A 26,862-nucleotide genomic window follows, 5' to 3' on the forward strand; every position below is an offset into this window, starting at 1 on the left:
ATTGCTTGTGGAAATGATTGTCTTATCCTAGTGGTGGTAGAGATTTTCATTTTCCACAAATAGTGGATCATGGCATTCATGTGTTGAACCTGAAAATGTTGATCACAAAGAACCCAAAAACAGAAAATATTCTGAGATCTAAAAAAAGGGGAATGAGAAAGACAGTGAATAACGAGTATCAAAAAGAGTTAAACGGGAAAAGCAACTCAGATCTTATAGCACAATAGGGTGATTTCAGTCTATAATTATTCTCATACAATTAAAAATAACCAGAGTTGACTTTGCTGGTGTCAACATAAAAATTATAATATTTGAGAAGATGAAAATTACCCTAATTTGATCATGACACACTGAATACACATGTTGAATGATAATGCTGGGTTCCATATCCAAATACAAATAGTATCTTCAATTTAAAAATTAAGAAAAAATCAACAGTTCAATGTTTTAACCAAGTATTTACATCACTGTGGATTTTTAAAGGGTATCCCATATTCAGAAATATGTAAGTTTTCTCATTTCTCTTTATATTATGTCATATAGATCTACATCTTCTAAACATTTGGAAATGATTTAGTCTCAAATGTGATTTTCTGTTGACTGTTGTTTTTAACGTGTCTGCAAATAGTTGTAAAATATATACCCATGATTGTAGACATTTGAATTAATGCACAACATGTGTTGTATAGGAAATATTCCATCAGTAGATCAATATTAAACTTTCTGTAGCAGGTTTAAGATTGGGATTCTGAACAAGAAAATTGTATACTACATGACATGAAAATAAGGATTTTTTTGAAGGTCCATTTTTCAGGCTTGGGTAAAATAATATTTATTTAGTGAAAACCTTTTGATTCAATGACTCTGAATGTAGTTTAACTGTGACATTAATTCCTATCCCAATTCCAGATAACTTAGTAAAAAATCATTAGGATATTTCTTACTAATATTTGATAACTGCATTTGGCTCACTTAGGACAGTTATTGTAGTGATGATAATAGCAGGGATATATGGTGGATAGTGTGTGGATTTGAAAAAAATTAAAAATCACAAAAGTTCTTCCTACAGGTATTGATATAATGTTCTAATATTATGGGAAATTTTTGAGGGAACAATAGAAGTTGCTTCAAAACCTCAGAAGGTACATGTATGGTCAAATGCATAAATAAAACAATGGCCAAAGTTTCTAAAGGTCAATATTTCTAAAGGTCATTATATGTAATAAACACTTTTATATTTGTTACATCATTTTCTTTCATATATAATACCTCTCAAATACAGGTAATGAGACTGCCTGTATTTTATAGATAATCAGAATTTAGCATTATAGACTGTTCATGGTCACACTTGAACCCAATGGAAGACCACAGATGCAAATTCAAACAATGTGTCTTAGAGGGCTCACTCCATTTAATGTTGGCTTAGTTGATGAATTAAAGGTATTATATCTGAAAATATACCAGAAAAAAGACAACACTAAAATAATATATTCATGTATACAATTACTCCATTGATACTGATTTTTTGAGAGTTAGAATTCTCCACGATTATGGAATTCTCCCAACTGAATTCATCAATTTGTAAAGAATCCAATATATACCTGGGGTTTCAAGTGGTAGAGCACTTACTTCATATGCATGAGGCACTTGATCCAATTATCAGCACCACATTAAAGAATAAAATAAGTGTATTGTGTCCATTTACAACTTTAAAAATCCCCAAAAAATTAAAATAAAGAAAAAAATGAAAACAAAATAAGATACAACCCCACAAAGCTTTAAGATGAGATTATAAACAAGAACTATTCTCAATAATATATGGTAATTCTGAATGGATAGGAAAGCTGATGTAGAGTGGGAGCCCAACAATCATTACATAATCCAGACATGATTTGTTAATAATAGGAAAGTACATCTGGAGAATGTCAAAAATAAATGCATGCATTAGTGGCCAGTTTATTTTTTACAACATAAACAAAGGGTAAAGGATAGTAATGTCACTAATGGTGTTTTGACAAATGAATATCCACATGCAAAAGGTTTACATGGACTCACCTCACACCACATTAGAAAACTAAATCTAATAATCACACCTAAATATAAAACTTAAATATATAAAATTCTTCATTGAGTTTGTAGCTCAGTGATAGAGCACTTGCCTAGCATGTGTGAGGCAGTGGGTTCATTCTTCAGATTGATATAAAAATAAATATATAAAATGAAGGAATTTTTTCCATGTAAAACTAAAATAAATTAAAAATGTATGAATCCCTTGGGAAAAAACAAGGCAGTAATATTTTTAAAATATTTTAGTAGTCAAAGGATTTTCATTTTGTTTATTTATTTATATGTAGTGATGTGAATCAAACCCAGTGCCTCACACATGTCAAACACTGTACCACTGACTCACAACCACAGAACAAGGTAGTAAATTTTTATGACCTTGAGCTTGGCAATGGATTCTTACATACAACAAAAAATAATCAGCAACTAAACCGAATTTCATCAAAATTAAATGTTTTCATGTTCCAAATAGTATTATTAAGAAACACAAACAAGCATTGGGAAAATTATTTGAGAACGACTTTGTGGATGTGCATGTGTGTGTGTGTGTGTGTGTGTGTGTAAGTGCATTGATGTTTGTGTGTTTATAATCCAGAATATATAAAGAACCCTTGCATTTCAAAACAACAAAGATATTGACTCAACATATGCCTGTAATCATAGGACCTCAGAATGCTGAAGAAAGTGATTGGAAGTTCAAGGCCAGCATCAGCAAATTAGTGAGGCTTTGAGAAACTTAGCAAGAACGTGGCTCAAAATTTAAAAAATTAAAAGAAAGGGCTGGGGACTTGGCTCAGTGGTTAAGCACTTCTGGTTTCAATCCCAGTTAAAAAATTAACATAAAAAAACAAAAGTAGCGGGGCTGGGGTTGTGGCTCAGGGGTAGAGCTCTCACCTAGCACAAGTGAGACCCTGGGTTTGATTCTCAGCACCACATAAAAATAAATGTATTGTGTCCACCTACAACTAAAAAAAAAGATTTAAAAAATGTAGCATGAGCAAAGGACTAAAGTACTATAGTCAGTTAAAAATTGACCAAAGAAGCTCCTCAAAGTGTGCTTATCATTATTCATTAGAGAAATGCAATTCAAAATGAAAATGAGAGCAGGGCACTATGGCACACTCAATCCCACCTTCTTCAGAAATGGCAGCAGTAGGATGGCAATTTCCATGCCAACCTGGGAAATTTAGTGAGACACTGACTCAAAACAAAAAAATAAAGGAGCTTGGAGATGTAACTCAGTTGTAGAGGGCACATGGGTTTGGCCCAAATTATGAAACACACACACAGGCACATGTGTGAGATACCATGCCACACCACAAAGATGGTATAATTTTTAAAAGTAAAATAGCAAATTCAGAAAGTGTAACAATGTGGATAAACTGGATTCCTTTTATATTCCTAGTAAGAATGTGGAATTGTGCAGTAGGTAGAGATAACAATTTGATAACTTCTTAAAAATTTCAACATAGATTTCCCATATGATGTATGAATTCCACTCCTAGCTGCATGCTCAAGCATGAATATTCATAGCAGCACCATTTATGCCACTCAAAGGGGAAAAGAATCCAAATGACAACCAACAGATAAAAGGATAAACAAATTTACACATGTATGTGGGGGGTGTTTACATATACATGCACATATTTACCTACATATATGCACCTACAAATACACATTCATGGTAGAAAATCACACTGCCATAAAAGGAATAAAATACTGATACATACTAAAACTTGAATATTTTTTGAATATAAATGTAACTAAATAAAATCTGAAATGAAATATCACATGTTGCCTAATACAATTCATATGAGATATCCAGAATGTGGATACCCCAGAGACAGAAAATTGAATGGTGGCTGCCAGGTTCTGGGAGGGCATAAAATGGAGTGGTTGTTTAATGAGCAGATGGTTTTCTTTGTGGTGATGAAATGATGTGAAACAAGATAAAGATGGAGATTAGGTCACAATACTGTAAATGTCACTAAATTGCACATATTAAAATGGTCCCTATTAAGAGAAGTTAATGTCAAACAACTTTTAAAAATCTGAAAACACTGAAGTCTACTCAATTGCAGGGAATCTAGTTCTAGATGGTAGAAAGCACTGTGGAGCTGCAGACTCCCAAGTTTATTTAGGATCGCAAATCAAAGCACATCTGATAGCACTAGTGACAGTCAGGAATTGAAAGCCTAAACTATTTCAAGCACCATTTTAAGTTCTTCATATATTTGGATCCTATTTCTCCTCAAAGTCTTGGGTCCTCATGGAAGAAATTCTGATTTTAGTGATGAGTACACTAAGCCTAAGAAACAAAGTCATTATTCTAAGGTCATCCACCTCGAGACCACTGATTTGTCTGAATTGTCTGAATTCCAAACTCTTTTGTGATCTATATGACTGTTAAAATCCAGTCAGTGGATGCTTCTGTAAGGAGGGTGAGGGAAGAGGGAGAAATTGCAAAGGGATACCAGAAATATTTTGGTCGTGATATCACCCATGTTCACTATGTAGATATTTGTGATGAATTCCTGGATAAATGTATACAACAAACAACAAATTATACATTACATATGTATAGTTGATCATCCATCAGTGTTACCTGAACAAAGCTTCTAAAACAAATAAATAAATAAAAAGGACTTATTAAAAAAAGTTAAAAAAAGTGAATAGAGGGGGTTGCAAGATGGTGGACTAGAGGGTGGTTGCATTTCATGTCGCTCCAGGACTCAGGATTCAAGAAGAGGAGATATTGACAGACTTGGGACCAACTCAAAGCCACCAGGTGAGTCTCTCCCATTGGGGAAGCATCTGGAATGGGGCGGTATTCCCGGAACACAGGGAACTTTGTGAAGTAGAGTTGCCCAATGAGACACCCCTCCCCCTGCTCGAGCAGTGAATTCGGACAACTGGGAGCATTGTAGAGGAGGGTCGCTCAGCACAATGCTTGGACTCAGAGCTGGGGCTCCAGGTGGCTTCCCAGAGGAGGAGGTGAGTGGAGAGTTGTTTGGATGCAGAGTGACTGCTCCTGAACATTGGGGGGCTGCCCAGAGGAGGAGAAGGAGTGTGGCAGGTTGTTTGGACTCAGAGCAACTGCACCAGAACTCCAGGTGGCTGCTTTGAGGAGAACCCATGCAGTGAGTCCCTTGGACTTGGAGTGGCTGCACCAGGGCTAGGGGTGGTTGCTGGGAGGAGGAGGTGCATGGTGTGTTGCATGGATTCAGAGTGACCGCACCAGAACATTGAGCAGCTGCACTGAGGAGGAGGTGCATGGCAGGTCACTTGGACTCGGAGTGGCCACACTGGATCTCACGTGGCTGCCCGGAGGAGGAGGCGTGTGGTGGGTCGCATGGACTTGGAGCGACTGTATGGAGCTCCAGGTGGCTGCTCAGAGGAGGGGCCACACAGCCAGGAAATTAGGTGCAGAGCATGGTCCCAGGACCTAGGCAGCTTCTTGGTGGAAGAGCTGAACAGAGACAAGCCAAGGGGTGGAGCAAAGGTTCCAGGACTGTGGGGAGCTTATCTGAGGAGGGGCAGCCTAAGGAGTCTCTTCTGCAGAGGGCAAGGCTCCCAGGCCAAGGAGGTAGGTTCGGGCCCCTGGGAATGTTGCTGAGGAAGGTTGCCCAGCCCAGGCGGTAGTTGTGGATTGAGGGGAGCCTCTAGGAGAAGAACTGACCAGTGAGACCTCTCCAACAGGTGAGTCTTCCCTGCTGGGGGAGGTTTCCCCAAAAGGATGGTAAAACCAGAGACACAGGCCCAAACAGGCCTTGCCTCAGCCTTCAACCTAGTTCCCCTTTGGATGACCATTGGTCAACAAGTGGAGGCACATATGCCCCCTAGCAGGGAATATACACCACCTGAAGGCCACCACCCATAGGGAGGCAGCTTCCATGTGGAGCACTGCATTATCAACTTCCTCCAAGACATCAGGCTACTGAAGGCTAAGAGGGGATATACTAGAAATCTTCAGGGACACTATAAGTCAATAGAAGAAATCTGTAATATCTCAGCAATCCACTGATACTTGAACAATATGAGAAAACAAGGGAAGAAATAGCCCCAAACAAATCTAGAGGTTATATCAATAAAATCCAATGAGAGCATGGCAGAAGAAATGACAGAAAGGGAGTTCAGAATGTACATAATTAAAATGATAAGGGAAGCAAACAAGGAGATGAAAGAGCAAATGCAGGCATTGAATGACTGCACCAATTGACAGTTAAAAGAGCAAGTACAGAAAGCAAAAGATCATTTCAATAAAGGGTTACAGATATTGAAAAAATAACCAGAAATCTTTGAAATGAAGGAAACAATAAACCAAATTAAGAATTCCATAGAAACCATAACCATAGGATAGAACACCTGGAAAACAGAACCTCAGATATTGAAGACAAAATATTTAACCTTGAAAACAAAGTTGACCAAATAGAGAAGATGGTAACAAATCAAGAACAGAATCTCCAAGAACTATGGGATATCATGAAAAGGCCAAATTTAAGAATTACTGGGATTGAGGAAGTCTTAGAGAAACAAACCAAAGGAAGGAACAATCTATTCAATGAAATAATATCAGAAAATTACCCAAATCTGAAGAATGAAATGGAAAATCAAGTTCAAGAGGCTTATAGGACTCCAAATACACAAAATTACAACAGACCCACACCAAGGCACATTATAATGAAAACACCTAACATACAAAATGAAGACAGAATTTTAAAGGCTGTGAGAGAAAAGAACCAAATTACATTAAGAGGGAAACCAATATGGATATCAGCAGATTTTTCAATCCAGACCTAAAAGCTAGAAGGGCCTGGAACATTTTTCAAGCCCTGAAAGAAAATGGATGCCAACCAAGAATCTTATACCCAGCAAAACTTACCTTCAGATTTGACGATGAAATAAAATCCTTCCATGATAAACAAAAGCTAAAAGAATTTACAAAAAGAAAGCCACCATTACAGAACATTCTCAGCAAAATATTCCATGAGGAAAGATGAGAAACAAAGAAGCAAATCAGCAAAGGGAGGAACTATCCTAATGGAATTGTCAAATAAGGGAGGAACCAAGTCTTGTCAAAAAATAAATTAAAAAATGAGCCAAATAACCAGGAATACAAATAATATCTCAATAAAAACCCTGAATAATAATGGCCTAAACTAAACAATCAAAAGACATAGACTGGCAGATTGGATCAAAAAGAAATATCCAACAATATGTTGCCTGCAAGAGACTCACCTCATAGAAAGAGATACCCATAGACTAAAGGTGAAAGGATGGGGAAAAACATACCATGCACATGGACTCAGCAAAAAAGCTGGGGAATCCATCCTCATTTCAGATAATGTGGACTTCAAGTCAAAGTTAGTCAGAAGGGATAAAGAAGGACATTTCATACTGCTTAAGGGAAGCATGAATCAGCAAGACATAACAATCATAAATATCTATACCCCAAAGAGTGGCTCATCCATGTATGTCAAACAAATCCTTCTCAATTTCAGAAACTAAATAGACTATAATACAATAATACTAGATGATTTTTACACACCTCTCTCACCACTGGACAGATCTTCCAAATAAAAATTGAACAAATAAACCATAGATCTCAATAACACAATCAATAATTTAGACTTAATGGACATTTATAGAATATGCCATCTAACCAAGAGTGAACAAACTTTCTTCTCAGCAGCACATGGCTCCCTCTCTAAAATAGACCATATATTATGCCACAAAGCTAATGTGAGCAAATACAAGAAGATAGAGACACTACCTTGTATTCTATCAGATCATAATGGATTAAAATTAGAAATAAATGAAAGAGTAAAAACAGAAAGTACTCCAACACCTGGAGATTAAACAATATGCTATTATATGATGAATGGATAACAGAAGATATCAGGAAGGAAATTAAAAAATTCTTAGAGGTAAATGAGAACAAGGAAACATCATATCAAAATCTCTGGGACTCTATGAAAGCAGTATTCAGAGGAAAATTTATTTCATGGAGCGCACTCAATAAAAGAAGAAAAAAGTCAACAAATAAACGACCTAACACTACAGCTGAAAGCCCTAGAAAAAGAACAGACCAACACCAAAAGTAGTAGAAGACAGGAAATAGTTAAAATCAGAGCTGAAATCAATGAAATTGAAACAAAAGAAACAATACAAAAAATTGACAAAATAAATAGGTGGTTCTTTGAAAAAATAAACAAAATTGATAAACCCTTAGCCACACTAACAAAGAGAAGACTAGCAAAAACCCAAATCACTAAAATTTGGAATGAACAAGGAAATACACTACAGACACGAGTGAAATACAAAACATAATTAGAAGCTATTTTGAAAATCTATACTCCATCAAAACAGAAAAACTCGAAGACATCAACAAGTTTCTAGAGACATATGAATTGCCTAAATTGAATGAGGAGGACATACACAATTTAAATAGACCAATTTTCAAGTAATGAAATAGAAGAAGTCATCAAAAGCCTACCAACAAAGAAAAGTCCGGGACCAGATGGGTTCTCAGCCGAGTTCTACAAAACCTTTAAAGAAGAGCTTATTCCAATACTTCTCAAAGTATTCCATGAAATAGAATAGGAGGGAACCCTCTGAAACACACTCTATGAAGCCAATATCACCCTGATACCTAAACCAGACAGAGACACATTGAGGAAAGAAAATTTCAGACCAATATCCTTAATGAACCTCGATGCAAAAAATAATCAACAAAATTTTATCAAATCGCATACAAAGACATATTAAAAAGATAGTGCACCATGATCAAGTGGGGTTCATCCCAGAGATGAAAAGTTGGTTCAACATCAGGAAATTAATAAATGTAATTAATCTTATTAACAGACATAAAGTCAAGAATCAAATGATTATTTCAATAGATGCAGAAAAAGCATTTGATAAAATACAGCATCCCTTCATGCTCAAAACCCTAGAAAAAATAGGGATAGTGGGAGCATTCCTTAATATTGTAAAGGCTATCTATGCTAAGCCCATGGCTAATGTCATTCTCATTGGTGAAAAACTGAAAGCATTCCCCCTAAAACCTGGAACAGGGCAGGGATGCCCTCTTTCACCTCTTGTATTCAACATTGTCCTTGAAACTCTAGCCAGAGCAATTAGATAAACCAAAGAAATTAAAGGGATATGAATAGGAAAAGAAGAACTCAAATTATCCCTATTTCCTGATGATATGATTATATACTTAGAGGAACAAGGAAATTCCACAAGAAAATATTTAGAACTCATAAGTAAATTCAGTAAAGTAGCAGGATATAAGATCAATGCTCATAAATCTAATGCATTTTTATACATAAGTGATGAATCTTTGGAAAGAAAATTTAGGAAAACTACCCCATTCCAATAGCTTTGGAAAAAAATAATTCTTGGGAATCAATCTCACAAAAGAGGTGAAAGACTTCTACAATGAGAACTATACAACACTAAAGAAAGAAATTAAAGAACACCTTAGAAGATGGAAAGATCTTCCATGTTCTTGGATAGGCAGAATTAATATTGTCAAAATGGCCATACTACCTAAAGTGCTATACAGACTCAATGCAATTCCAATTAAAATCCCAATGACGTACCTTACAGAAATAGAGCAAGCAATCATGAAATTCATCTGGTATAATAAGAAACCCAGAATAGATAAAGCAATCCATCGCAGGAAAAATGAAGCTGGGGATATCACAATAGCAGAACTTCAACTAAACTACAAAGCAATAGTAACAAAAATGGCATGGTATTGGTACCAAAATAGACAGGTAGATCAAAGGTACAGAATGGAGGACATGGACACAAACCCAAATAAATACAATTGTCTCATACGAGACAAAGGTGCCAAACATATGCAATGGAGAAAAGATAGCCTCTTCAACAAATGGTGCTGGGAAAACTGGAAATCCATATGTAACAGAATGAAACTAAACCCATATCTCTCACCGTGCACAAAACTAAACTCCAAATGGATTAAGGACCTCGGAATCAGACCAGAGACCCTGCAGATTATAGAAGAAAAAGTAGGTCCAGATCTTCAATATGTCGGCTTAGAACCAGACTTCCTCAACAGGACTCTCATGGCACAAGAAATAAAACAAGAATCAATAACTGGGATAGATTCAAATTAAAAAGCTTTCTCTCAGCAAAGGAAACTATCAGCAATGTGAAGAAAGAGCCTACAAAGTGGGAGAAAATCTTTGCCAATCATACTTCATATAGAGCACTAATCTTCAGAATCTATAAAGAACTCAAAAAACTCTACACCAAGAACACAAATAACCCAATTGACAAATGAGCTAAGGAAATGAACAGACACCTCACAGAAGAAGATCTACAAAGAATCAACAAACATATGAAAAACTGTTACACACCTCTAGTAATAAGAGAAATGCAAATCAAATCAACCGTAAGATTCCATCTCACCCTAATTAGAATGGCGATTATCAAGAATACAAGCAAAAACAGGTGTTGGCGAGGATGTGGGAAAAAAGGTACACTCCTATATTGCTTGAGGGGCTGCAAATTAGTGCAGCCACTCTGGAAAGTAGTGTGGAGATTCCTTAGAAACCTTGGAATGGAACCACCATTTGACCCAGATCCCACTCCTTGGCCTATACCCAAAGGACTTAAAATCAGCATACTACAGAGATGCAGCCACATCAATGTTCATAGCTGCTCAATTCACAATAGCCAGATTGTGGAACCCACCTAGATGCCCATCAATTGATGAATGCATAAAGAAACTGTGGTATATATATGCAATGGAATATTACTCAGCCATAAAGAAAGATAAAATTATGCCATTTGCAGGAAAATGGATGAAATTGGAGAATATCATGCTAAGTGAGATAAGCCAATCTCAGAAAAACCAAAGGACAAATGATCTCTCTGATAAGCAGATGATGACACATAATGTGGGGTGAGAGGCGTTAGTGTTAGGGTTAGGGTCAGGATTGGGGTTAGGGTGGGGGACAAGAATGGAGGAAGGAAGGACTGTATAGAGGGAAAAGATGGGTGGGAGGGGTGGGGGAAGGGAAAAACAACAGAATGACTCAAACAACATTACCCTATGTGAATTTATGATTACACAAATGGTATGCCTTTACTCCATGTACAGAGAAACAACATGTATCCCATTTGTTTACAATAAAAAAAAGGTGAATAAAAAATTGGAATGCAACACTCAAGAAGTTGTACACATTGCACATAAGAAGTTTCTGAACACAAAATCAGAGGGGACAGCAAATTAACCCCACATATATGAATGAACAAAAAGTAAATCAATAAACACCAATTGATGACAAAAATGAGGAGCAAAAGGAACTCTCCCACATTTCTAGTGGATTCAAAAAACAGTTGGTGGTTTCTTACAATAGTAAACACAGGCTTATGTCTGTCACAAAAATTACACTCCAAGTGATTATCCAAAGGAGTTGGAAGCTTGCATCCACACAAAACCTAATACAAATATCCTTAGTTTCTTCTTTCATGATAGCCAAGAACAGAAAGAAATCAACTCACCCACTCATGAGCATTTTCCTGTTAATAAAAACCCTGACATATTCACAAAATGGAGTATTTCTTGGCAATTTAAAAAAGTCAAAAAATCAAACAGACTGGTAAAAGAAAATAGCTGGTGTGAAATTCCAATCTGGGTGATTCCATCTCTGTGATGTTAAGCAAAATGCAAAGCAAAAGATGATAAAAATATTAGTGGTGGAAGAATGGGAAATTTTTGGTTGATTTATCTATTCTGTAAGATTCTATAATAGTGGATATTGAGAACTATGTTTTCATCATAAAAATATTACACAACTACTTGAGAAATGTATTACAATGTTAACCTTATGTTAGTGTGGCAATGGTAACAAATTTATCAGAGATGTGCAAGATGTAAATCACAGGGGAAACTATATGAAGGAAGGCCTATGGGAACTTGGTAGTATATGCTATATTTTTCTGTAAAATGAAAATTATTCAAGAAAGCATATTATGAACAAGACTTACCCACTTAGAAATCAATATGGTGAGAAGGAAAGATTTACAGCAACTCTCTTGTCTCTAATGTATTTCTTTTTCAGGTTTTTGTGGTCCTGTCTAACAATGCTTAAACCAAATTCATTTTAAAGATTTTTACTTCTTGCCATGGTGGCACATGTCTGTAATCCCAGGGACTTAAGGGGTAGAGGAAAAAGAATCATAGTTATGAGGCTATCCTTATCTAATTAGCAAGACCCTGAGCATCTTAGCATAACCTGATCTCTAAAATAAAAGTAAAAAGAACTGGGGATGTTGCTCAGTGGTTAAGCACCCCTGGGTGTGGGGGGAATATATATATATATATATATATATATATATATATATATATATAAAACATCAAACAAAACATGTTATGAAGGAAGCCAATATTTTAAATCCTCAAGGAACCTGAGAGACCCTTTCATCAAACAAGAGTGACCACTTCTTTATCTGTTCCAAAACAAGTGATTCCTTAGCTTATAAGAAAAACCTGATCCAATGGGAATTTACTCCACCTATGCTTGAAAAGAAAATGCTCTGAGATGTTTTCTTAAATATTCCACTTCACTTACAGCATAGTATAACAGATAGGAATATTGTACCCTTGCTTACCTGAAAAAGCTTGAGTGGGAATTCAGCAAGAACATTGATGTACAGAGATGTAGTGGTACACACACAAGGAAAAATAAAGTGGGGCTGATATTTTGATGAGACACAGAGTTTGTGATCTGAAAAGTATATAGTAAGTCATGTTGGCAGGAAAGGCTTTTTCTGTAGTTTGAAGTAAGGAGGGAAGGAGGGATATCTGGCTAAAATACATTGAGTTTACCCAACATAGCTCATGGAAGAGCTGTAATGGACACAAAATGGAGAAATTATCTCCCAGATCTGGCATGGGGCATGTACATTCCATGCAGTGCTGTGTTGAATAATGAGGACATATTCACTTAAAATTCAACCCTTACTCCAAAGAGTTTAATGCTTTATGCTTTGAATATAACCCTTGCTGCTTTGTCATTACAACTTATATTTTAAATGGACATGTTTCTGTACCTTTTTTTCTCCCTGATGCTCCTTAATTTCTCTTCCTTCCTAATCTCAGGAAAAACAGGAATATTTTTCTTCCCCATCCTAGGAAAATCTCTTTGTCCTTGAGCACACATCCACCATTATAACAAAGTTATCCAGACTGTGGGGCAGTACCAGAAGATCTCACACATTACTGTCTCACAAATTAACAAGTGAATTACAACTGCAGACAGAGAACACATGAAATATAGACTCTTAGTCATCTCTTTAAAAGTTCTCTGTCAATTTGTAGAACTACAGACTTTGTGACACAAGTCCCCATTGCTTCTCCTTTTCTAGCAAAGCAGTAAACCTTATTTTCCATTTTTCTCAAAACCATGTCTTTATTATTGGATTGGCCTCAGGGACAAAGATTGAGCTTTCAAACACAAGAGGGAGATGTGGAAACCACTAACATGGAGGACAAGTTGGGGAACCAGAATTTCTAAGCAAGAAATTAATCCCTTGATAAAGTGAAGAATGGCCCGATGAGGAAGAAGTCCCCTTGATCCTCCCTGGAAGTCTATGGGAAATAATTCCAATATTCTGTGAAATCCTTCATTTTTCATTCCTTTTCTGTCTGCTTCTTTCCTACCATGCTCACATATTCCCTACTTCTCTTCCTTCTTTCCTCTGCAGCACAAGATGTCCCAGGTCACTCTCCATGTTTTATTCTCTCAACAAAGGTATTTATGTATTTTGGTACCAGGTAATGAACCCAGGGGTGTTTAATCACTGAGTCACATTCCAAGCCACTTTTTTTGTTTTATTTGGAGACAGGGTCTCCCTGAGTTGCTTAGGGCTATCCAAGTTCCTGAGGTTGACATTGAACTTGGGATTCTTCTAACTTGACCTCCCAAATCACTAGGATTATGGACTCAATTGAGGTAATTAGAATACAAATTTTAATGAGATGCAAATTTACTGCTCCTTTTCTTTTGACACTGGAGCTCCAATGATAGGGGGAGAGTGGGTTGTAAATTCCACCTTTTCAAATGAATTCTATCAGCAGAAATTAACATGGATTCAAACCCAAATCAAGAGGAGAGGAAAAACTGATGTGGATGGGAGGGCACTATGAGTTGAGGGTTGTTGCCGGAGTCCAGCCCTAGCATGAGTCCATGGGTTCCACACAGGTAAACGGGGCGCAGGGAGACAGTGTTGGCAATGGATGGAGAATGAAAGACACAGACTCTAGTTCTGGTGCAATCAATCTCACTTTATTCTGGCAAAGGCTTGGTTTATATACATTTTTCTTCAGGCTTTGATGACAGGCTTGTGATTAATAAAATCAAAGAAGTTTCCAAAGCATAGGCAGAAATTGTTTTTACCAAAAGATTATGAGAAAACACTAACCTTACAGATTTTTCTTACCTAATCACAATTATTTTAAGAATATTTAACTATGTCAATGAGCTAATACAATGTTTATTTCCTCAATATCTAAACTCTATATGACCTAAGATTATTCTTACTTTTGCGGTAAAGCGATAGACAAATAATATCATGTGACCATCTCTACTAAGTCCATCTGGTTAATATCTAAATTGCTGAGTTAAGGGCTACAGGAGGGCAGTGGTTGCAGTGGTTCTCGTGGCCAAGTTTTTTTTAACTGAATAAATTACATTGTCTTAGGTAGCTCTTTATCCCAGAAGAGGGCATTGCGTACCAATATTTATTATAGGGGTGACCTATTCTTTGTAGGAAGGAAGGAATGTTGTGAAACCTTATTCTTTTACCTTACAACCACACATAAACAAAACCATCATCTGGATTAAACCACCCTGTAGGAGACAGGGGGAGATCAAGTGACTGCATCACTGTAGCATGCTGATTTTAAATCCTTTGGGTATAGACCAAGGAGTAGGATAGCTGGGTCAAAAGGTGGTTCCATTCCAAGTTTTCTAAGGAATCTCCACACTACTTTCCAGAGTGGCTACACTAATTTGCAACCCCACCAGCAATGTATTAGTGTACCTTTTCCCCACATCCTTGATAACAACTATCGTTGCTTGTACTCTTGATAATAGCTATAAATTTGATCATTATTACCTTAAATTGTAGACAATGACCTAGAATTGTACAAATATTTAAACCATATGGTTTAATAAAATAAATATTTCTATTTGACCAGGAAGATTAATAAAAATTTACCTATCATTAAAGTCAATGTTATGTTGAAAAGAGCATTACAGTAAAAGAAGGAAGGCCCAGTTTCCACCAAATACATGATCTGATTCTGTCTCAAATAGTGGACTGAGTTACAAAGTTATAAAATGGACTCACTACAGACATTGAAAATTAGTCTGATGACCTGCTTTATGGGTAATGGCTTTATTATTCTAAATTAACTTAAGCCATTATATTAGAATTGGTAGTACCTGTCAGGATAACAATTCAATAAATTATTTAAAAATCTTAAAATTTATGTCTTGATCTAGCAATTGTATCTTAAGGAATTCATGGAAAGACAATGTCTATGTATAAAGGTATAGTTGCATGAATGCCTTTAATAACCTTGTTTTTAAAGTAGAAAAACTAATCCAAATATCCAACATAGGGTTTTTGATAAATGAACTATATGACAAAAATCTGGTATTGAAGGTAATGTTACAAAACAATACAAATTATGTGTGATCTAAAACAATGTCTTTTCTCCATTGCATATTTTTGGCACCTTTGTCTAGTATTAGAAAATTGTACTTATTTGGGTTTGTGTCCGTGTCCTCTATTCTGTATCATTGATCTACCTGTCTATTTTGGTGCCAATACCATGCTGTTTTTGTTACTATTGCTTTGTAGTATAGTGAAGTTCTGGTATTGCGATACCCCCTGTTTCATTCTTCCTGCTATGGATTGCTTTAGCTATTCTGTGTTTCTTATTCTTCCAGATGAATTTCATGACTGCTTGATCTATTTCTGTAAGGTACATCATTGGGATTTTAATTGGAATTGCATTGAATCTGTATAGCACTTTTGGTAGTATGGCCAATTTGACAATATTAATTCTGCCTATCCAAGAACATGGGAGATCTTTCCATCCTCTAAGGTCTTCATTAATTTCTTTCTTCAATGTTTTTTAGTTTTCATTTTAGAGATCTTTTACCTCTTTTGATAGATTGATGCCCAAGTATTTTTTTTTCTTGAGGCTATTGCAAATGGGGTTGTTTTCCTCATTTCCCTTTCAGTTGTATTGTCGCTTGTGTATAAAAATTCTTTAGTATTATGCGTGTTGATTTTACAACCTGCTATTTTTCTGAATTCATTGATGAGTTCTTGAAGTTTTCTGGAGGTGGTTTTTGGATCCTCTAAATATAGAATCATGTCATTCACAAATAGTAACAGCTTAAGTTCCTCTTTTCCTATTCATATCCCTTTAATTTCTTTAGTCTGCCTAATTGCTCTGGCTGGAGTTTCAAGGACAATGTTGAATAGAAGTGGTGAAAGAGGACATCCCTGTCTTGTTCCCATTTTTAAAGGGAATGGTTTCAGTTTTTCTCCATTAAGAAGGATGTTGGTTGATGAGTTTAGGCCATTAACGTTCAGGGTTATTATTGAGATATGATTTGTATTCCCAGTCGTTTGGCTTATTTTTGGTTTTTAAGTTGGCTTGGTTTCTCCTTTGAGTGGTTTTTCTTTAAGGTAGTTCCTCCCTTTGCTGACCTCCATTGTTGTTTTTCATTTCCTCCTCATGGAATATTTTGTTGAGAACATTCTATAGTGCAGGCTTTCTATTTGTAAGTTCTTTTAAAATTTGTTTATCATGGAAGGATTTTATTTCATCTTCAAATCTGAAGGTTAGTGTTGCTGGGTATAGAATTCTTGGTTGGCAACCATGTTCTTTCAGAGCTTGTAATACGTTGGTGCAGGCCTTTCTAGCTTTTAGAGTCTGGGTTGAGAAGTTGGCTGCTATGTATTGGTCTCCCCCTGTATGTAATCTTATGCTTTACTCTTGTGGCCTTCAAAATCCTATCTTATTTTGAATGTTAGGCATTTTCATTATAATGTGCCTTGGTGTGGATCTGTTGTGATTCTGTGCATTTGGTGTTCTGTAAGCTTCTTGTATTTGATTTTCCATTTCATTCTTCAGGTTTGGGAAATTTTCTGATATTATTTCACTGAATAGGTTGTTCATTCCTTTGGTTTATAACTCTATGCCTTCCTCAATCCCAATAATTCTTAAATTTGGTCTTTTCATGATGTCCCTTAGTTCTTGTAGATTCTGTTCATCTTCTCTGTTTGGGCAACTTTATTTTCAAGATTAAATATTTTGTCTTCATTATCTGATATTCTGTCTTCCAAGTGATCTAGTCTTTTGGTGATGCTTTCCATTGAGTTTTTTATTTGGTTTATTGTCTTCTTCATTTCAAGGATTTTTTTTTTTTTTTGAGAATCTTTATCTCTTTGTTGAAATGATCTTTTGCTTCCTGCAGGTGCTCTTTCAGCTTATTGGTATCATCATTCATTGCCTGCATTTGCTCTCTTATCTCATCCTTTGTATAATCATAAGTCCTTTTCTGACATTTCTTCTAACATACTGTCATTGAATTCTATTAATATAGAATCTAGATTTGTTTGGATCATTTTCTCCCCTTGTTTTTCATGTTGTTCATGTAACTTCCCCTCTAGCAGTGCAGATCTGGGGTATTGCAGATTTCCCCCTATAGGCTGATAGTGGCCCTATAGGTTTCCAAGACCCTTTCTCTAGGGGAGATCAATATTAGCAGTGCTCAAATCAGACACTGTGCAATCCTAGACCAAATACCCCCATGGGGACAGTAACAAAATTGTCATAGTAAACATGATGAGTTCAAATATTATCTTTGGTAAAACAAACAGGTTTGCAATAAGGTCTGCAGTTTCTAATGGAGAACAAAGAGGATGTAGAGGGATGTAGAATGTGGCTTTTAATGGGATAAGAAAAGAATATATAGAAGTTGTAGATAATAGAAAGGGTGAGAGTGTAATTAAAAGAAATCAGATGTTAGCATGCAAAAAATGAGAAAGAGACTCTGAGGGAACAGGTAAACAAAAGGAAAAGAGCAAGAAAAGTAAAAAAAATAAAAACTTAACTTTTTAAGAAGAAGAAAAAAGAAAATCTACAGTATAACAGTCATATACTAATGAAACCTCCCAGTGTTCAGCAGCCTGATGCATGAGATGTACCTGACAATGAGCTTCAAGCCTCCAGTAGGTGACGCAGGATGGGATTTGCCCCACCCAATGAGCTATAGCTTCCAGGATTATCCACGATGGCCACTCTGGTTTCGAAATGTGTTGGCAAATGGGGAGCTGCAGCTCAGGGGTGGACGTGGTCAGCTGGAGGTCCTGAAGATGGGATGTGGTTGGTCCAGCACGAGTCCTGGAGGTCAGGTGTGTTTGGTGTTGTTGTGGAATCCTGGAGGCTGGGTGCAATCAGGTGGTTGGTGTTCCAGTGATAGAACGCAGTCAGTTGGTCTGGGGGTCCTGGTGGCATGGAGCAGTCAGTCAATGTGAGGGCCCCAGAGGCAGAGAGTATTCGGTTGGCTGAGGTATCCTGGAGACGGGGCTCAGTCAGTCTGGCCAGGGGTCCTACAGGGCCTGGCTGTTGTCTCAAAATGGCAGCAGCCATATGTAATCAAACCTGCAGGTACTGTAACAGTGAACCTCCAGGCAACAGCAGGCAGCTGGTGCTCCACTGGTGGTTGGTGATCAGTTTTCTGGCTGTTGTCGGATGATCAGGAGGTTAACCTTGTGTGTTGGACGATGGATAAGTGTAAAGCAGGTGATGGACAGGTGAGAGGCAGTCAAATGGTGGATGATAGACACCTGACAGTGAGCAATCGAGAAACAGATATCCTCTGCTTGAAACCTAAGTTACGGAGAGACAAGGAACACAGTCTCCCCATAGTCCACCTTCTTGGATCTGGACCTACATTTTCTTCTATAAGATGAAGGGTCTCTGGTCTGATTCCAAGGTAATTGAACCATTGTGATTTGAGTTTTGTGTAGGGTGAGAGATAGGGGTTTAATTTCATTCTGTTACATATGGATTTCCAGTTTTCTCAGCACCATTTGTTGTAGACACAATCTTTTCTCCATTGCATATTCTTGGCCCCTTTGTCTAGTATGAGAAAATTGTATTTATTTGGGTTTGTGTCTGTGTCCTCTATTCTGTATCATTGATCTACCTGTCTATTTTGGTGCCAAAACCATGCTGTTTTTGTTACTATTGCGTTGTAGTATAGTTGAAGTTCTGGTATTGCGATACCCCCTGTTACATTCTTCCTGCTAAGGATTGCTTTAGCTATTCTAGGTTTCTTATACTTCCAGATGAATTTCATAATTGCTTCCTCTATTTCTGTAAGGTACATCATTGGATTTTCATTGGAATTGCACTGAATCTGTATAGCACTTTTGGTAGTATGACCATTTGATAATATTAATTCTGCCAATCCAAGAACATGGGAGATCTTTCCATCTTCTAAGATTTTCTTTAATTTCTTTCTTTAGTGTTCTGTAGTTCTCATTGTAGAGTTCTTTCATATCCTTTGTGAGATTCATTCCCAAATATTTCATTTTTTTCAAAGCTAGTGTGAATGGGGTAGTTTTCCTAACTTCTCTTTCTGAAGATTCATCACTTCTGTATAAAAATGCATTGGATTTATGAGCATTGATCTTGTAACCTGCTACTTTATTGAATTCACTTATGAGTTCTAAAAGTTTTCTGGGGGAAATTCTGGGTTCCCCTAAATATATAATCATGTTATCAGTGAACAGGGATAGTTTGAGTTCTTCTTTTCCTATCTGTATCCCTTTAATTTCTTTGGTTTGTCTAAGTGATCTGGCTAGAGTTTCAAGGATGATGTTGAATAGAAGTGATGAAAGTGGGCATCCCTGCTTTGTTCCAGTTTTTAGGGGGAATGCTTTCAGTTTTTCACCATTTAGAATGATATTGGCCATGGGCTTAGCGTAGATGGCCTTTACAATGTTAAGGAATGTTCCCACTACCCCTGTTTTTTCTAGTGTTTTGAGCATGAAGGGATGCTGTATTTTATTGAATGCTTTTTCTACATCTATCAAAATAATCATGTGATTCTTAACTTTAAGTCTGTTGATATAGTGAATGACATTTATTGATTTCCAGATGTTGAACCAACCTTGCATTCCTAGGATAAAATCCACTTGATCTTGGTGCACTAACTTTTTAATATATTTTTGTATGCGATTTGCTAAAATTTTGTTGAGAATTTTTGTGTCAATGTTCATTAAGGATATTGGTCTGTAGTTTTCTTTCCTTGATGTGTCTCTGTCTGGTTTAGTTGTCAGGGTGATATTGGTTTCATAGAATGAGTTTGGGAGGGTTCCCTCTTCTTCTATTTCATGGAATACTTTGAGGAGTATTGGAATGAGATCTTCTTTAAAGGTTTTGTAGAACTTGGCTGAGAACCCATCTGGTCCTGAACTAAGAGTGAAGAGACAATTTTTGAAATGTGAGAAAAGCTTTACCACTTCTTTTTATGATCTAGATCAATACCCAGCAAAAGAAAAAAAAAAAGAATGAGATTCAAAAATCTAAGAATCCAATTCAAGAATGGAGAAAATATTTGAATAGACACTTCTCAAAATAAGAAATATAAGTGGCCAATAAATTTATGAACAAATGCTCAATATATTAGCTTTCAATAAAAGGCAAGTCAAAACTATAATGAGACATCATGTCATCTCAAATAGAATGGCCATTTTCAAAAAAGCAGTAAATTACAAATACTGAATAATGTGGAGAAAAGACAACACACTATTGCTGAACATTCAAATTATTGAAACCACTATGGAAATGTATATAGTTTCTGCAAAAACAGTAACCAGTCATGGTGGCACACAAGTGTAATGGTGGTGGCTTGAAAGGTTGCGGCAGGATTGCACATTTAAAGCATTTCAACAACTTGGCAAGGTTATCAGCAACTCAGTGAGACCCTCCCCCTGAATAAAATATTTAAAAGGCTGGAGATGTGACTCAATGCTTAAGGTCATGTACCCCTTGATTCAATTACTGGTAGAAGAAAAAATAATAATAAAACAACTACAAATAGATGAACATGGTGGCTAATGTCTTAGGAGTCTTTGGCAGGAGGATTGCAAGGTTGAGTCCAGCCTAGACAATTTACCCAGATACTGTCTGAAAGCAAAATAGAGCAGTAAGGGAGGCTTGGCATGATAACACAGAGTATAAACCCAGTGATGTAAGAGGATGATTCAGGAGAATCAAAAAATAACATCTGAGAAAATTTGATAACATCTGAGAAGAAGTAGTGAGAACTTGTGTCAAAAATATTTTAAAATATGTCTGGGCAAGTAACTCAGTTGTAGAGTGCTTCCCTAGTGTATGCCTGGGCTTGGATCCAATCACTAGTACCTCAAAAACTGACAACAAAATTACCTTGTTATTCAGGTATTCTATTTCTGGGTACATTTCCAAGGGGAATTAAATTTGCACACAAAATCATACCTACATGCCCATGCTTCTGGATGCCCTATTCACAATTGCTAAGATCTGGGATCATGCTGGTGCTAATCAAGAGAAGGATGAATTAAAAAATATGGCATGCATGCATATTCACACAAAAAATGCAGTATGATAGAGCCATAAGAGAACTAAAATCTGTCAGTTTTGGCAAGGTGGGTGAGATTAAAATTATCCTGTTGCAATGAATATGCCAGACACAAATAGGGTATGTTCTCTCTAATGTGTGAAAGACCCAAATAATCAGCCTGAATGTACAATGGCATTGGAAAGGGGTTGGGAGTATAAATGGAAGCTTAATTTGATTAGTGCATGTGATACACATGTGTTAAAATATGCTGATCTCTGTTCATGTATAAAATTATGACTTCAATGGAAACTAAATATGATTTAGTACTAGGATTTTAACACATGGTTGCTTTTCCACTGAGTTACATACTTAATAATTTTAATTTATTTTAAAGTTTGAGATAGTGTCTCACTAAACTACTAGATGTAGATTCAAACTTGTAATACTCCTACACCAGCATCCCAATGCACTGGAATTACTTACATGCACCACCATGCTGGTTAAAACTTAAATAGTTTTAAAAGTTGCAGTCATCAGGACTGGGTGGTATTTACATAAGAATAAACATAAATTAATGGAAAAAGTCAAACTCAGTTGTTCATTTGTATAATGACAATATCTTGGAAGGCTGATGTAGGAGGATTTACAGTTTGATGCCAACAACTATTTACAAACACCTGTATCAAAATTAAAAATAATTAAGACTGTGGATGTCTTTCAATGGTAGAATGCCACTGGCTGGATATCAAAGGGTATCAAAGAAATGCAAGAAAAATTAATGTTTTTCAATGGTCTGAACAAATGGATATTCATATGTATAGTTGTACAACTAACTCATACCAAAAACAAAAGTGAACTAAAAATGGATAACAGATGGAAATGCCAGAACTGAAACTAAAACATTAAGCAGAAAACAAGTGTAAATCTTGTGATAAAAGTTTCTTAGAAATCATACTTAAGCATGCAAGAGAAGTTGAACTTCATCAAATGTAAAATGTTTATCTGATTTAATGGATATAGTTAATAAAGGGAATAGGAGAAAATACAAATCATGTATCTTAGAAAGGCCTAATATCAAAATGTATTTAATAATGCTTTTATTCGTGAATGAAAAGAAAAATAGCTCAATTTTTAAAAAGCAAGCAAAGGATTTAAATGGACATTTCTCAAAAAAGAGAAAAAATAGCTAATAAGCAAATGAAAAGGCATTCTATTTTACCATAAAAAGATTTAAATTCTATCACTTGCAGAAACAGATTAGTTGTAAACATTAAATAAGGTGAAATAACTGGATAGGAAATAACAAACACTGCATGTTCTCAAGTGTAAAAAAAAAAAAATGTTCATACCATAAAAGAAGAGTAAAATCAGGTTACCCAAGTGTGGGGAGGGGAGAAGTAAAATTCAGAAAGTTTAATATACACAGGAAAAAAGAAGTTCTATGGTTCTAGAGCATAGTAGGATAACTACAGCTGTTCCAAGATAACTAGACTAAAGGATTCTTTATGTTTTCATGATAGCAATAAAAATACGAGGTGAAAGATGTTATGTATTGACTAGTTTATGTAATATATACACTTTTTGAAATTTTACTGTGAATGTCACAAAATTTATTTTATATGTTGTTATACATAAAATTTAAAATTAAGGAACTACCCTTCAAACCAATAAAATAAAATATACACTGTTACAAAACACAATATACTTCCATTAGAAAATATTTGAACTACTCATCAAAACTAAATAAATGTAAGATGGTATAAATTACAGACATAAGTGAGAAAGGTAAAACCACAGGATTGGCCATTAAGGAGAACACTTGTAATGTTTATGTAGCTCAAAATTAAAGATTCAATGAGAAATGCAAGATAATTAACAACAAAAGGAGAAAATATCTTAAATTCAGAGTCATTTGTGCAGCATTGAAAAAGTTCCTCGCTCGTCATGCAGAATTAGTGTTACTTCTTCTCTCAGGATATTTCATTTTCCTACATGAATGTATGAATTCATTGTCTAATAAAGTCAATTTTTTCTCCCTGTTGAGGAGTATCTATTATAACTCATCATTTTTTGTGTGATTTTTTATTCATAGAAATGTCAAAACAACCTCAGACATAAGAAACCTACTCAGTTTTCACCTGAATAAAGTGACTTGGTGAACTCACCATATTTTATGATGTGATATAGCTTGAAATGATAAATCTCAAATGACTTAAAGTTCTGCCATTCAGAAAGAAATAATGGAGCATTATTAATAAAACAAAATGTATGTTAACATCTTCACTGTGAAAGTATATCTTCAAATTCATTACTAAATATTACTAAACATCATTAAAACCATTCTTAAAAATCTCTAAACAGGTCACATATCAATGTTTCATAAACTTCAAATAAGCAAAAGTTAGACATTGTGCTGCACGAATAATGAGAAAGCAGAAAAAATGGAATTGACACTGGAAGATTTTTCAAGAAGAAACCACAGTATTTGGAAAAAATAAATTGAGTACATCTAAAACAGATATTTCCCAGACATCTGAGCTTTCTAATTTACTTGTAATTTAAGAGCAATACTGAAATTAGCTTTTAGCTCAGTAAGTCTTTTTTTTCTAAAGAAAGGTATAAGCAAACACATTTTCTCTCTCTCTCTCTCTCTCTCTCTCTCTCTCTCTCTCTCTCTCTCTCTCTCTCTCTCCCTCTCTGTTACACAAGCACTCACACTATTATACTTCCATGATTCTCTTACTACTAAAATTAACCATTAGATTGCAACATTTGCATATTTAAGTCAATTTAAATCAAAGTCAATATGTGGATTTGTTTTTGACACAAAGGACTGGCACATGAAAAAATACTGCATTATAAATTTTTTAAGTATTTACAAGGGACAGAAATCTGGATTTACTATCATATTTCTATTTATTTCCTAGCTGCCTTAATTTCCACATAACTTCAAAAAGAAGAAATAATGGAAATATTTATGGGACTAATAATCCCTGAATTATTTGAAGATCACTACACTGCCTAAAATGATTGAGAGATGTCACTATACTATTTACTGAGAAGGATCATTTTAATATATCTGACCTACAAATTTAAGTACACTATGACTAGATATGTGACTGTTACAAATTTGGAAACATTCACTATATTTAATAACAAAATTTATGCATGATATTAATAAAAGCATTTCAATTCCATTATAAATCCTCAGAAAAATACCAAGTAAAAGTCCTCATTAATGGAACTTTTCCTCTCCTTTAATGATTGTAGAATCATATTTTCTGCATCTTTCAAGACTGAACATATTTAGTAATTTTGATTTCTAGTAAATGAATATAATTTTAGGAATGTGCAATCTAAATTGTATTGATATGATGGTATCTGTACTTCTATCACATAAACTTATGTCTAGAATATTTTAAGCAACATTTAAGGATAATGCCACAATCTACATATTCAAACGATTTCTCACTGACAATTGTTATACACATCAAGATAGGTGATGTAAATTTCTTGCTATACTTTTCTCATTTATAAATTTTTTCTCAATTAAAACTATTTTGCTGTTATCAAAAGCATATGTTTCTATATGTGATTTCTGCATTTATAATATGCATGAGAATTTGATAATAATGTTCTGCTATTGAGGATAGATTCATTAGAATAAAGATTTGACAAATTATATTTTTAGGGTTTGTCTCTTCAATGAATTCTCTGGTGTTTACTAATTTGTGAACAATTGCTAAAGGCTTTGCCACATTCTTTATATTTGCAAGACCTTCCTATGATTTCTCCACAATTTATTAAGAAGTGAACAACTGTGAGAAACACATTACTTCATTTGTATGGTGTCTCTCCAGTATGAATCCTGCAGTGTTGAGTAAGAATTGGGTTTCAATTGTATGGTTTGTCACATTCCTTACATTTGTACAGCTTCTCTCCATTATGTGGTGGCAAGTAAGAGTTGAACAATACTCAAAGACATTGCCACATTCTATGGGTTCTCTCCACTATAAATTCTCTGGTGCTTAAGAAGGTCTGAGCTCCTATTAAGAGCTTTGCCTCATTCTTTGCATTCATATGACTTGTCTCCGATATGAATTCTCTGGCACTGAGTAGGGTTGAAATAAAAATCTTTGCCACCTTCTATACATTTGTATGATCTCTCATTACTATAAACCTTGTGATGTTTAATAAGGGTTGGACAATTCTTTTAAAGCCTTTGCAACATTCCTTACATTCATATAGTCTCTCTTCACTATGACTCCTCTGGTGTTGAATAAGGTATGAGATCTGAATAAAGTCTTTTCCACACTATTTACACATATAGGACTTCCCTCCAGTATTAAGAGTCTGGTGTTGAGTAAGAGATGAGTTTAAAAGCTTTGCCACATTCCTTTTATTTGTATGCTCTCTCATAACTATGAATCTTCTGGTGCCGAGTAAGTTTTGAGATTTGAATAAATGTTTTTCCACATTCTTTACATATGTAGGACTTCTCTCCACTATAAATCTTCTGGTGTTAAGGTTTGAGATGTATTTAAAATCTCTTCCACATTCTATATTTTTATGGTCTCTCATTACTATGAATGCTCTGATGTTTAATAAGGGCTGTACTGTACTTAAAGCCTTTGCCACATTCCTTACAATCATATGGTCTCTCATCAATATGAACCAACTTGTGCTGAGTAAGGCGTGAAAATTGAATAAATGCTTTCCCACATTCTTTACATGTATAGGGCTTCTCTCCTGTATGAATTTTCTGGTGTTGAGTAAGGCTTGAGATGTATTTAAAATCCATTCCACATTCTATACATTTGTATGGTCTCTCATCACTATGAATCTTCTGGTGTTGACTAAGGGATTTACGATACTTAAAGTCTTTGCCACATTTCTTACATTCATATGGTCTCTCATCACTATGAATTCTCTGGTGTTCAGTAAGGTTTGAAAATTGAATAAATGCTTTCCCACATTCTTTACATGTGTAGGGCTTCTCTCCACTGTGAATTTTCTGGTGCTGAGTAAGGTTTGAGATGTATTTAAAATCTGTTCCACATTCTATACATTTGTATGGTCTCTCATCACTATGACTCTTCTGGTGTTGACTAAGGGATTT

The 26,862-nt window shown here is 35.5% G+C and overlaps 1 protein-coding gene across 1 annotated transcript in view; it reads right to left on the reverse strand.

Annotated features, from left to right (window-relative positions):
* Positions 1 to 26,862, reverse strand: part of LOC306650215 (uncharacterized protein) — a gene marked incomplete at its 3' end in the record, with an annotated part of 65,738 nt that overhangs the window by 6,016 nt on the left and 32,860 nt on the right. The window lies entirely within an intron of this gene.

The sequence above is a fragment of the Sciurus vulgaris genome (assembly GCF_902686455.1).
Source record: "Sciurus vulgaris genome assembly, chromosome: 19".
Lineage (NCBI taxonomy): Eukaryota > Metazoa > Chordata > Mammalia > Rodentia > Sciuridae > Sciurus > Sciurus vulgaris.